Below are 14,090 nucleotides of genomic sequence, written 5' to 3' on the forward strand. Positions count from 1 at the left end.
GAGTTTTAATTTAGTTTGTCCTGGTTCTGTAGTCAAAAATTTTATATTGGCCTGGCTCAAGATGTAAGAGACAAACAGAAGATACCTGCACCCACACTCACACAAAGTGTAGAGAAAGAGTGGTTTTAAATTCAGGTGAGAATGAAATGACAAAAGGTAATTGCCGTTCCTTCCCCATTTATTCTTTTAAGGTAATAATGTGTGATGGAAATTAAAAACAGCAAAAATGTCCAAGACTTAGGCCAAGGTTCGCAATTTAAATCTCTGCAGTGCACCAGAGGAAACAAAAGGAATGAATCACATCAAGATTAAGAAAATAGACTGTGGATATAGTGGGGAAACTATCCCTTTTAAAGGGGAGGTGGCCTTGTGGGAATGGAGTCCCCAAATTGCAAATATTTCAGGGGGAGACAAAAAGGAGATATTTATGTGAAGACTGATTTTAAAATATTGATAGTTAATTTAAAATAAAATTTAAATATTGTTACTGAGAAATTGTGGGGTCCAGCTGCTCACTGCTCAAAAACTCATAAACAGTCAGGTTGGTGGAAAGGAAAATTTGCTTCATTTCATATGCTGGCAACTGGGGAGGAAGGCGGGAAAGGCAAATGTCTGTCCAAAGGTCAACTCCCGTTCTGGCAACCAGTGGGGCAAGAGGTTTTTTTTAAAGACAGAAGGAAGGGGCTACCTGCAAAAACAGAACAGTCAGCTCTGACAGTCATCTTCAAATGGACCATCGTTGGTCTGACCAGAGTAATCTTGGTTGTTTTAAGTATAGTTAATATCTTCAGTTCCAGGGTCCATTTGTTCACATTTCTTTGAAGCCATTTCTCAGAATTGTGGCAGCTCGTGTCATGGGTACAGTCTGGTCATCTTGTAGTTAACTTCTCCACCTGGTGTTTTGCTGTCTACAAGACAGCTCACAGGATATGGCTTAGAGTATTATTTATAGCCCTTGAGAAAGAACTAAAGGTCCTTGACTATGCTTAATGACTGCATTATTATTATTTGGTCTTTCTCTGTTTTGTTTCTGTATTTCTCACTTCTCTGATTAAACTTATTCTTTGACTAAAATTTTCCACAGACAAAAGGCAAGCAGAAGACATGGCGGGGGTGGGTGGTGGGGGCAAGGACCATAGGGTCCTGCTCCATTTCAGTATGGTTGTATAATAAAGAATTTGTTGTTGTTATTGTTAAGTTGCTAAGTTGTGTCAGCCTCTTTGCTATCCCAGAGACTGTAGCCTGCCAGGTTTCCTCTATCCAAATACTGGAGTGGGTTGCCATTCCCTTCTCTAGGAGATCTTCCCAACCCAGAGATGGAACCTGAGTCTCCTGCATTGGCAGGCAGATTCTTTACATCTGAGCCATTGGGAAAGCCCCAATAAAGAATTTGGATGGCTTTTATTCCTGAATCCTGAGAAGTAGCTCCTATATCCTTGTGATTTCCTAGGGGTGCCTTTCTTATTCATGGTGGGCCCCTCAGACCACACCTGAAAGTGTATGGGATGACCTAGGATGAAGGCTGGTTACACCAGCAATCCCAAACATGTCCTCATCAACCAGACCTCTCAAGAGAGTAGTGGGGTTAGAGACTGACCAATGACTCAAGCAGGCATGCTGACATAATGAAGTCCCAATAAATACTCTGGACATTTTGAAGCTTGGGCAAGGAAATCACTTTGGGGACCCTCCCAGACTTCACCATATACCTCTCTCTCTTTGACTGGTTTGGATTTGAATCTTTTTTCTGTATTAAAACTGAAGTTGTAAGTATAGCACTTTTCTGAGTTCTATGAGTCACTATGAATTATCTAACCTGAGGAGTAGTCAGCGGAATTGTAGCTAGCTGGTCAGAGTAAGGATGGCTTGGGGAACCCCTGTATCACCCTTGATATCTCTAAGGGCAGCCTTATGGAGAACTGTGCCCTTAACCTGTGAAGTCTGGCCTAACTTGGATGTTGGTGTCAGAAGTCATTGCAATGGGCCACTCAAAAACATTTTGAGGAAAAATCTGGCCCACTGTACCTACTAATCTGTGACCTTTGGCCTAGGTAAATTCAACAATACTGAAGGAGGAAACAGAAAAAGCTCTATCTTGAAAGTAGGACTCCATCTTGGGCCAGACTGTGGACTTTGAGCTACACGCCCAGTACCTATGGAAATGACAAACCAACTGGAAAACCAGACCCCCGGAAGGAAGAGCCCCAGGGCTTTCTGTTGCTGAAAGAATATCCTAATTATCTGTGTAACCAAATAGAATCATGCATTCTATTATGCTTATTGGGGTATGACTGCAGGCCTATTGATAATTGTCCACTGTTAACTACCTAGGCTTAAGGCGTGTGAATCACGGGTTAACTTTTTAGGTGGATTTGTGCCTGTACACTTAGGGTATATAAGGTTTTCACAAAAACTGGTCGGGGTCCTTGGCTAAGAGGAGACTCTGCCTTGTACCTACTTGTGTAATAAACTGCACTCCACTATCTGCATTATCCTTCTGAGTGAGTTTGTTGCCCGGAACGCGTGGCTACAACAATACCAGAAGTTAGGAATGATTTTCCCCGAAGTAGGCAGTTTGGGCCATCCCACCAGTTAAAAGCCTATGCAAGATAATTGTATTTGAGAGGAAGCTATGCTCATGGCAACTTTTGTAGGCCCCCGGAAATATCACTAAAGACAGAAGTTTCAAAATAAAACTTTAATAACATTGTGAAAATGAAATTAGAACTCCGTCCCCACTTTTAGGACCTAGGACACCGAGGACATTTGTTTCGTGAATCAGCCTGAGGGATAGGCCTGTCCTTCAGTGTCCATCTGTCAGATCCTGGTGGGGTGTGAGGAGGCTTCTACCATCCCTTGGTGAGGTTGAGGCCATTTCCTCCCATACCCTTTCTCCACCTTGGTTTAGATCTCCCTTCTTAGAAAGTCATCCAAGTGTGCAGTATTGAAACCGAGTAGAACCCTGTGGGGCTCCCAGGTACAACTGCTCTCTGGGTCGCCCTTTTTTAATTTGTAGGAAAAAGGCTTCATTCAGCCTCTGTGACCTTCCCTGAACTTCAAAGGGCTAATCAGGGAGGAGAGGGAATGCAGAAACAATGGAGGGGCAGTCAAGAAACAATAGTCTAGTCAGGAGGCAGAGTTCTGTAGCCATGGGGCAGGGTCCTAGAGGAATATTTCTAACAATATCTTTGAATTCTTCTGCAGAACCAAGTCCCCCACTCAGGTGGAGGGTGGAAACTTCAGGCTCACCGTAAGATGCCTGGAGTACTGCCCTGCTACCTCACCAACCAATCAGAAGAAAGTCACACACCTTCCAGCCCTCACCCCAAATTTGGCCTATAAAAACTTTCCCCCCATAACCATTGGGGAGTTTGAGGTTTTTGATTACAAGTCACCCATTCTCTTTGCTTGGCCCTGCAGTAAACCTTTTTCTGCTCCAAATTCTGACATTTTGGTTTATTTGACCTCACTCTGCATCAGGCACACGAAATTTGTTCAGTAACAGTATCTTCAAATTCTCATTTCTTCTCCAAGAGAAGATGGAAACAGGAAGAAATACTCAAACATTTTAAGCCTGGGTTCTAACCTGGCGGAAAGAATCTAGTATAAGTCATCTGACTGCAGACTCCACATTTATCAAATGGATATACTAAGACTTAAATGGTTTTACTTAAGAGCAGAGATGGGTCTTATTCTCATAGTTTGCAAGGAGTGATTTTATAGCACTCTGTGGGGAGCATTGTGTCTACTCCAGCAGAAAGTGGTTTTGATTTGTGTTGGGCATATAGGTAAAGGATGTATGGATAAGGGTGGAAGTGCTAATGTCGGGTTTTTTATATCACACTGATTATGAACTTGATGCACATCTGCAATAAGACATACTGTTCCAGGAACTTTCCTGGTGGTCCAGTGGTTATAACTCCATGTTTCCACTGCAGGGGGGAATGGGTTCAATCCCTGATTGAACAGGGGGAAGTAAGATCCTGCATGCTGCATGACCAACAAAAAAAAAAAAAAAGAAAAAAAGTTGTTCTAGAAGATGTTTACTATCCTATGTTTTGTCTTGAGGGCTGTAGGCCTTTACTTCAATATTTATGTGTGCATCATGGCTGTCTATGTTAGAAATGTTGAAAGAATAATTATAACTATTAAACCCTATTTTAGGAGAACCCATCAGAAAAAAAAAATACAGCAAATGAAGAAATAAAAATACTGAATTTTTATATCAAGTTTTGAGTGAGGATATTATAGCTAAAATGAAAAGCATTATTTGTACATATCATTTAAAGAAAATAGTTGAATTCATCTCATAATTATTTAAAATGTAAGTAGCTTACTAAAGTGAACCATTGACTTATTTTCAACCTTGGGAGAAAAACTCAATTAAAGCTGCAATTGAACTGTAATGGCACCAAAGAGTTCAACTTGACCTCATATGCCAGATGATAATCATCTTTCAAGTGTACAAACAAGGAAGCACAGTTATCAAAGAATGAGAAATACATTTGTTCAAAGACCATTTACTGCTTTAACAAGAGGTGAAAGCTTGCCAGAAACGTATAAACACCTAACACGGTGCTATTCATAGGCTTAACATGTTCAAAGACTTGGGGGGCAATTTAAAAATATCTTTGAAGTTGTGGATATTCATCATCATATGTAATAATGCTTACTTTCTAGAGCCTCTCTCTAAGGAGGGCAAAGCAATTTATCTGACTTATTTTCATGACATCCTTGTGAGATAAGGCAACTACCATTATCTCCCTTTTGCAAATGGAGAAAAACTAAAACACCGGGAGGTAAAAATCACTTGAAGAAGGTCAGTAGCAGGCCCAAGAATTTAAACATACACACTAAAGCTTTTAACTCCCATTTTAGTTTAACTACAGAAAACTAAACAAACGAAGAATTACAAAAATAAGCATCTTAAACTTTTTCTTTTTCATTTAAAGAATAATTAATGGTCAATCACTTTTTCCTTGTTTGCCTTGGTAAGGGAAACTGTCTAAAATCAGGCTTTTCACAATAAGTAGAATTTTATTACACTGAAAGGAATGAAATATTTGCAAAACTGTGACATTCATTTCACACTTACTAAATGCTTTGTTTGTAACATGTTGCATTGTTGAGACTTCAAAGGTGAGAAACATATTCCCCTCCTCAAAGTTCTTCCTGGAGAGTAAGATTATATAAACAGGTTATATATTGCATCTGTTTTTTTTTTTTGGCAATGCCACATGGCAAGTAGCATCTCAGTTTACCAACCAGGGATTATACCCATGCCTCTTGCATTAAGAAAGTGGAATCTTAACCATTGGACCACCAGGGAGTTCCCAGAGTGTTATCAGTTTAACTAAATTCTTCATTTTATTTCCCTAATTCTTGCTCACTTTTCCCATCTCTGTAAGTGTCATTGCTATATACACTCAACTGCTCAAACCAGTAATCTGGGCCTCACCCCTGTCTCATTCTTCCCTCACTTCACCATATCCTCTGGTCTATCTCTAATTCATTCCATTCAGTTCAGTCCAGTTCAGTCGCTTAGTTGTGTCCGACTCTTTGCAACCCCATGCACGCCAGGCCTCCCTGTCCATCACCAACTCCCAGAGTTCACTCAAACTCACATCCATCGAATCAGCGATGCCATCCAGCCATCTCATTCTCTGTCATCCCCTTCTCCTCCTGCCCCCAATCCCTCCCAGCATCAGTCTTTTCCAATGAATCAACTCTTCACATGAGGTGACCAAAGTATTGGAGTTTCAGCTTTAACATCAGTCCTTCCAATGAACACCCAGGATTGATCTTCCTTAGAATGGACTAGTTGGATCTCCTTGCGGTACAAGGGACTCTCAAGAGTCTTCTCCAACACCACAGTTCAAAAGCATCAATTCTTTGGCACTCAGCTTTCTTCACAGTCCAACTCTCACATCCATACATGACCACTGGAAAAACCATAGCCTTGACTAGACGGACCTTTGTTGGCAAAGTAATGTCTCTGCTTTTTCATATGCTATCTAGGTTGGTCATAACTTTCTTTCCAAGGAGTAAGCGTCTTTTAATTTCATGGCTGCAATCAGCATCCGCAGTGATTTTGGAGCCCTCCAAAATAAAGTCTGACACTGTTTCCACTGTTTCCCCATCTATTTCCCATGAAGAGATGGGACCAGATGCCATGATCTTAGTTTTCTGAATGTTGAGCTTCAAGCCAACCTTTTCACTCTCCTCTTTCACTTCATCAAGAGACTTTTTAGTTCCTCTTCACTTTCTGCCATAAGGGTGGTGTCATCTGCATATCTGAGGTTACTGATATTTCTCCCAGCAATCTTGATTCCAGCTTGTGCTTCTTCCAGCCCAGTGTTCCTCATATAAGTACTCTGCATACAAGTTAAATAAACAGGGTGACAATATACAACCTTGATGTACTCCTTTTCCTATTTGGAACCAGTCTGTTGTTCCATGTCCAGTTCTAACTGTTGCTTCCTGACCTGCAGATAGGTTTCTCAAGAGGCAGGTCAGGTGGTCTGGGATTCCCATCTCTTTCAGAATGTTCCACAGTTTATTGTGATCCACACAGTCAAAGGCTTTGGCATAGTCAATGAAGCAGAAATAGATGTTTTTCTGGAACTCTCTTGCTTTTTCGATGATCCAGCAGATGTTGGCAATTTGATCTCTGGTTCCTCTGCCTTTTCTAAAACCAGCTTGAACACCTGGAAGTTCACGGTTCACGTATTGCTGAAGCCTGGCTTGGAGAATTTTGAGCATGACTTTACTAGCGTGTGAGATGAGTGCAATTGTGCGGTAGTTTGAGCATTCTTTGGCATTGCCTTTCTTTGGGATTGGAATGAAGACTGACTTTTTCCAGTGCTGTGGCCACTGCTGAGTTTTCCAAATTTGCTGGCATATTGAGTGCAGCACTTTCACAACATCATCTTTCAAGATTTGAAATAGCTCAACTGGAATTCCATCACCTCCACTAACTTTGTTCGTAGTGATGCTTTCTAAGGCCCACTTGACTTCATATTCCTAGATGTCTGGCTCTAGGTGAGTGATCATGCCATTGTGATCATCTTGGTCATGAAGATCTTTTTTGTACACAGAAGAACTGTACAAAACAAAAAAAAATTCATTCCATTACCACCTCCCTAATCCAGTTCACTGTTGTCTCCTGCAGAGAACTTCTGACTAGTTCTCTGCTTCTTATCATGTCTCTACTCACTACCAAATCATTCTTCACAAAGCAGCCTAAGTGAACTTATTAATGCAAACCAGACTGTTTCTTCTCTTCAATAGTTTCACATTCCAAAATTTTTATCAAGGTTTTGCATGATCTGGTCCCTCCTTACCTTTTCAACCTCATTTTCTCCCCTCTTCTCTCTTTTTCTGTGCTCCAGCCCCCCGGGCCTCCTCCTTTCAGTTCCCAGGACTTGCCAAGCTCTAATTCACCATAGTTCCTCTGCTTGCATTGCTCTGTCCCTGCACTTGGAATTTTGGGAAACTTCTAATCCTCATCTCAATTTAGACACTAACTCCTTGGAAGCCTCTGACCCCCTTCTAAAGCAGCTTCTCCTTCCTTGGTTACCTTCATAGCATGTTTTCCTGATTTGTAATAAATTATTTGCTTATTGTCTGTCTTCCTCACTAGGCTGTAGGGATAGGGGCAGGGACAAAGTCATTTCCCTCACTGAAATATCCCTGGTGTCTAGTACATAGTAGGTAGTGAATAATTAGTCAACAACTGTTGAGTAAATGAGTGAGTGCTGTTGGGACAGACCACAGACCAGCACTTGTAACTGCTCTTTTATCAGCACAAAAGCCAAATGCTAATCTGCCAAGTAAGAATGCTTTCTAATTTTTTTCTTCAGTTATAAATGAATGTAACAGTATCACAAAAAACATTGAGAACTAGATAACAGTATTTCAGTAAAACTCAAGTACCATTTGGTATATTTCTTTTTAGTCTCTTTTTGACTGTATATTTTACATAATTATATCTGACATGTACATTTTACAGAATTATTTTTCAAATTCTGTTTTTTACACTTGGTAGTAAAGACGTCACAGGCATTGCTTTTTGATATTGCAGATCCTTCAGAACTGTTATTTAAGACTGTTACTTAATGTTCCATTGAATGGTTGAACCATAATCTACATGACATTTTATCTACTGATGGATATTTAAGTTAATTTCAACTATTTTCCTGCTATTGTGAATAATTATTATGCACATATTGCCATATTTTGATGTTTTTCTTTAAAAAAAATTTCTTTTTGCCACACTACACTGCATGTGGGATCTTAGTTCTCTGACCAGGGATTGAACCCGTGTCCTCTGCATGGAGAATTAACCATTGGACAATCAGGGAAGTCCCTAATATCTTACCTTTATTTTTATTTTTGCCTGTGTCACACAGCTTGTAGAGTCTCAGTTTCCTGACCATTGATTGAACCTGAGCCCTGGCAGTGAAAACCTGGAATTATAACCAGTAGGCCACCAGGGAACTTCTTGACATATTTTTAGATTATTCATTTACTTAATTACTGAGAGTGCATGACTAACACAAGCAATAGTATTGGTTTGAAGCAGAATTGTCCAAACTGGTATAGTATCTCTAGGTAATCTACCTATTTTGCGTTCTCGTCTAAGGTTTTCATAATAAATTTTTTTCTGGATCATCACACACTTTGCTAATCTAGGGCATTAGTTTGGACCACAGTTTCAGACTTCGGGTAGCTGTGTAGATTTAATCATTCATTTCTCAAGTCTAGAAGTTTTCTAGAGTCCGTCTACCAAAATGAAGGACATATTCTATCTTTTTTGTCTTTTCCTCGTCCCCTTTCCCACCTTGCTTTCACTGCCAATCAGTTTTCACAAAGCAGAAGGTAACAGTGATATGAGAATGAGAGAAAGAAAGAGAGGGAAAGAGTGGAAAGAGAGAGAGAGAAACCAAGGACAGAGTGAGTCTCTTTCTTGCTCGGCTCGGACGTTCTAAGTTACAGGGACAAAGAACATCGGCGCAGAGGATGGATAGGGAGACAGTGATGCCATTCCTACATCACACCTGACTCATGCATTCAGTTGCAGCCATGCATTGCAGGTGGGATAGATTGACCCTGGCCTCTTTCTGGAACGGTTCTAATCCCATCTCCCTTGTCATTATGATTGTTCTAGGATGGTCCAGCTGATACAAGTCCCGCGCTTCAGTTTAGTGATTAAATGAAGTAAGGGTCTCTTCTGATGGGAACAAAGAAGCAAGAAACTGATGTTGCTTCTCTTGGCAACAAAGAGGGAAGCCATTCTGAGGACAGTCAACACATAAAGAAAAGCAGAACCCAGAGACACACAGAGAGAAAGGTGGAGTCCTTAATGGACTATACTGTAAATCTTGCCCTACTTCTGGACTTTTCAAATACATGAGCTGATAAATCACTTTATTGTTCTAGCTAGTTGGAGTCGAAGTTCTTGTTGCTTCTACTAAAATCAGTGTAATGATGCAGGAGGACTGGTGTGACTGCAGTATGATTGCTATCTTGCCAAGTAATGGTACTGTGTTCCTATTCTAGGTGGCTTCTGTCCTAGAAGAAAATGTTTTCCATGACACAGGAGGCTTGCCTCGGAGATCTCTGGGGTCTGTTCCTGTGGGAACTCCTACAGCCTGGATGCCCAGAAAGGGCATTGTCCTTTCTAAAGACAGGACTTGCAACTTTCAGATACTATATTTGCAAGTAAATTTTCTCCTGTTAGGGATGTTTTGTAGCTACCACTACCATGGGTGTGACATGTGATTATTTATAATATCAAACAGCAGAGGCACAGATGCTGAAATGCAGAGGCAGCACCAATCTTGACAAGGGACTTATGCTATTCAGGGTTATAGGCCCAAAGACTAGGAAGTTGGAGCCAACTTCCTAAGAATGCTTAGGTTGCTTATTCTAAAAGAAGAAAGAATCTTTTCTTCTATGTGTGTGTCTTTTGTGTTGATGTGTAGCTTTTCAATAATGAGATATAGTAATGAAAACTTGCATTTTTCCATCTCCCAATCCCATTCCTTCCTTTTTTTCAGAATAGTCTCTCCCCTTATTGGCTGGTTGTTTATTATAGAGAAGTTCCTATGAATAATGTTACATCTGAAGTCAGGATATCCATCCACTTTAATTTTTACCTAAAAGTTAATGTTTAGGACTTTCCTAGTGGTCCAGTGGTTAAGAGTCCACCTGCCAGTGCAGGGGATACTGGTTCGATCCCTGGTCTGGGAAGATTCCACATGCCTCGAGGCCACTAAGCCAGTGTGCCACAACCACTGAGCCTTCCTGCTCTAATAGAGAAAGTCCACACGCAGCAACAAAGACCCAGCACAGGTTAAAAATAAAAGTTAATGTTTAAAAAGAGTTAATACGTGCTGTTGGATGATTGTCTAATGTGCTATTTCTGCGTGGAACAAATCTTCCTTTGGCATTCATCACAACAACCTGAGTCTAGAGAAGAAGAGCACTGTTGATGATACTGCTTCTGAATTGTTGACTTTCAAGTCAACATATCTTCCCTTCTCTATCAGACAGGATGGTGTTCCAGAAAAATTGTTCTTACCTGTTCAATAGTGTAATTTTCTCTGCTAGCACAGATATGGAACTAAAACAGAGTTATATGGAGGGCAAAGAAGAAGGCTAGAGGGGATGGCTGTTACTTTTTTTAAAACTTAAAAAGCTATTGTTATGGAAAAAACCCAATTGAAATTTCTGGCCAACCCAATAAAAATAGAGTTGCCATATGATCCTGTAATCCCTTTCCTAGTCATATGATCTGGGGAAATTATAATTTAAAAAGACAATGTTCATTGAAGCACTATTTTACAAAAACCAAGACAGGGAAGCAAACTAAATGTCTGTTGACAGATGAATGAATAAAGAATATGTGCTATATTTATCGGAGAAGACAATGGCAAGCCACTCCAGTACTTTTGCCTAGAAAATCCCATGGACGGAGGAGCCTGGTAGGCTGCAGTCCATGGGGTCGCTATGAGTCAGACACAACTGGGCAACTTCACTTTCACTTTTCACTTTCACGCATTGGAGAAGGAAATGGCAACCCACTCCAGTGTTCTTGCCTGGAGAATCCCAGGGACGTGAGAGCTGGTGGGCTGCCGTCTATGGGGTCGCACAGAGTTGGACACGACTGAAGCGACTCAGCAGCAGCAGCAGCTATATTTATACAATGGTCTATTACTCAGCCATAAAGAAGAATGAAATAATGCTTTTTGCAGCAACATGGATGAACCTCAAAGTTATCATGGTAAATAGAGGGAATGGTTTGAATTTACCAGTTCTCTCTGCTTTTCTCCTCTCCCGTCTTCTTTCTTGCCTTTCCCCACTGCTTGGTTGTTTGGTCTTTGTCTTAGAGATTCAAATGCTGATTTTTTAATAGCGCACAAAGACTCAGCTATATTATTTTGAATTTCACACTATTTATGCTATTATTTCTTGAAGGTGTTTTGCAGGTATTTGCTTATTTTTTGCATCTGTTTATTCATGTATTCATTAATCCAAAAATATTTATTGAGTATCTGCTATGTGTCATCATTATGCTGCTGCTGCTGCTAAGTCACTTCAGTCGTGTCCGACTGTGTGACCCCATAGACGGAAGCCCACCAGGCTCCCCCGTCCCTGGGATTCTCCAGGCAAGAACACTGGAGTGGGTTGCCATTTCCTTCTCCAATGTGTGAAAGTGAAAAGTGAAAGTGAAGTCACTTAGTCATGTCCGATCCTTAGCGACCCCACGGACTGCAGCCTACCAGGCTCCTCCATCCATGGGATTTTCTAGGCAAGAGTACTGGAGTGGCTTGCCATTGCCTTCTCCGATCATTATGCTAGGTGCTAGGAATGCCAGGCACTGGGTGACCAAACCTCAGGGTCCCAGGCAGTAAACCAGGGAAGACAGACAGTGACAAATAAACTAATAAATACATAATTACAGAGTGTAAAGAAAATGATCAGGGTGTTATGCTAGAGAATAATGAGTAGGGGAGAAGGACTTAGGTAGTAGATGGAGGAGGAGAGGACTGTATATTTTCAGATGATATTTTGTAGAAAGGTCTATGATAGGGATTTTATGACATGTATATGAGAGAAGAAAAAGGGGAATTGGTCATGATTCTTAGGTTTCTACCTGAGCAAGTAGGATGAATGTAAATTAGATTTAATAATACGAGGAAGAATAGGTCTTGTAGGAATGTCAATGATTCAGTGTTTTTATGTTGAGTGAGATGTGAAAATATTTAGACAGTTGTCATTAGTTTTAGTTTGTGTAGGACAGGCCCTGCTTGTTTCTACCAATCAGTGTAATTATTTTTTAATTAATTAATTAATTTTAATTGGAGGCTAATAACTTCACAATATTGTGCTGGTTTTCACCATACATCAAAAATTATGGAACGCTTCATGTATTTGCATGTCATCCTTGCGCAGGGGCCATGCTGATCTTCTCTGTAACGTTTCAGTTTTAGCATTTGTGCTGCTGAAGCGAGCACCATCCAGTGTAATTATTAATGTTGCCTTTCATTCTCAAAAGTTTTGGTTTATACAATATTTACACGGTCATCCCAAGTATTGGTGAAAGTAGTTTCAGTGGATTAGGGAAGTATGATATTGTAATTTATAATTAGAAATATATATTTAGTCTTCCTTCCTGTTCCTGCCACAGAGCTCTCAAAACCCTTGGAATTTCCTAAGTGGTAAGAATGACAAAGATGTCTTGATATTCACAAGAAATTCCTTTCAGCCACACCTGAGCTTATGTTAATAAGTTGATTTTTGGAAAGCACCTAAAGTCGCTATGGAAATCAACCAGGTGATTAGGGGGTTGAAACTTTCAGTCCCACAACCCTCGACTCCTCCATAAGATGTCAGAGCCTAGTATGTGCAAGGATTCCTTCATTCTTCTCATACTTAAACAACACTTTGTTGAATACTTTAGACTAATGGTTGTTGAATACTTTAAAATGATTATTAGTACAAAAACTACTATTGTAGCTACTACTATCTGGATTTTATATAGGATAAAATTGAGGGTGAGCAAGGTTTGTGATCTCCTCACTTAACTAATGCTGCCTCTGTACTTTCAACATCACTATGCCCCACATAATTTATTTAAATTTTCTCCTTTTGACTCTTTTCTTTTTTGGCTCTGCCACACAGCATTTGAGATCTTAGTTATCAGCCCAGGGATGGAAACTGCACCTGCAGTTGAAGTAAGGAGTCTTGACCACTGGACCACCAGGGATGTCCCAGGCTAGGCTATTATGGCAGGTCTTTAAGCTCTTCCTGGCAAGAACGAACACCCAAAGGCACAGGGCTTCACAGAAGCAGCACACAGCAGAAAATAGTTAAAAACAAAAAGCTTATGTTCTAGAATCAGAAATTCATCCATCCCACGTGCTTTATCTATTCTGCAATCTCCTGATAGTCACTTCTCATTGCCTGGACTTAGGTATATTTATGCCTTTTTTGCCTCTGCTGGCCTCCTTGAACTTGACTATATGTTGTCAGTTTGACCTCTGCTTCTATTTGAGCCCTCTTTTTAGACTCCCACCTAGATCTGGCCCCTCTTAAATAATCATGTCATCAATGCTATCCCCACCCCAATTCAGTTATTTTTTATCTTAGCTTTAAACCATATCTGGAACATGAGTCATACATTCTGTTGATGGGAATTTCCTGGTGGTCCAGTGGTTAGGACTCTGAGTTCTTACTGTCAAGGGCACAGGTTTGATTCCTGGTCAAGGAAGATCCCATAAGCTGTGTCTCATGGTCAAATAAATGAAATAAATTTTGCTGTATTAATCATACATACAAATATTTTGTCTTCCTCATTGCTTCCACCCCTGAATTCCTTTCAACACCTGTAGCTTAAAAAACCACCAGGCACAGAACCCTCCTGGACTGTGTGTCTTTCATTAAATCACATGTGTGCATGCTAAGTCACTTCAGTCGTGTCTGAATCTTTGTGACCCCATGGACTATAGTCCGCCAGTCTCTTCTGTTCATGGGATTCTCCAGGCAAGAACACTGGAGTGGCTTGCCATGCCCTCCTCCAGGGG

At 40.5% G+C, this 14,090-nt stretch overlaps 1 non-coding gene across 1 annotated transcript; it reads right to left on the reverse strand.

Moving 5' to 3' along the window:
- Window positions 1-12,414: 12,414 nt before the first annotated feature.
- Window positions 12,415-12,521, reverse strand: LOC129553999 (U6 spliceosomal RNA). Its single transcript, XR_008685546.1, has one exon. It is a non-coding gene; the product is annotated as a U6 spliceosomal RNA (small nuclear RNA).
- Window positions 12,522-14,090: the final 1,569 nt, after the last annotated feature.

The sequence above is a fragment of the Moschus berezovskii genome, chromosome 1 (genome assembly GCF_049115385.1).
Source record: "Moschus berezovskii isolate FMDL1 chromosome 1, NW_MosBer_1.0, whole genome shotgun sequence".
In the NCBI taxonomy this organism is placed as follows: Eukaryota; Metazoa; Chordata; class Mammalia; order Artiodactyla; family Moschidae; genus Moschus; species Moschus berezovskii.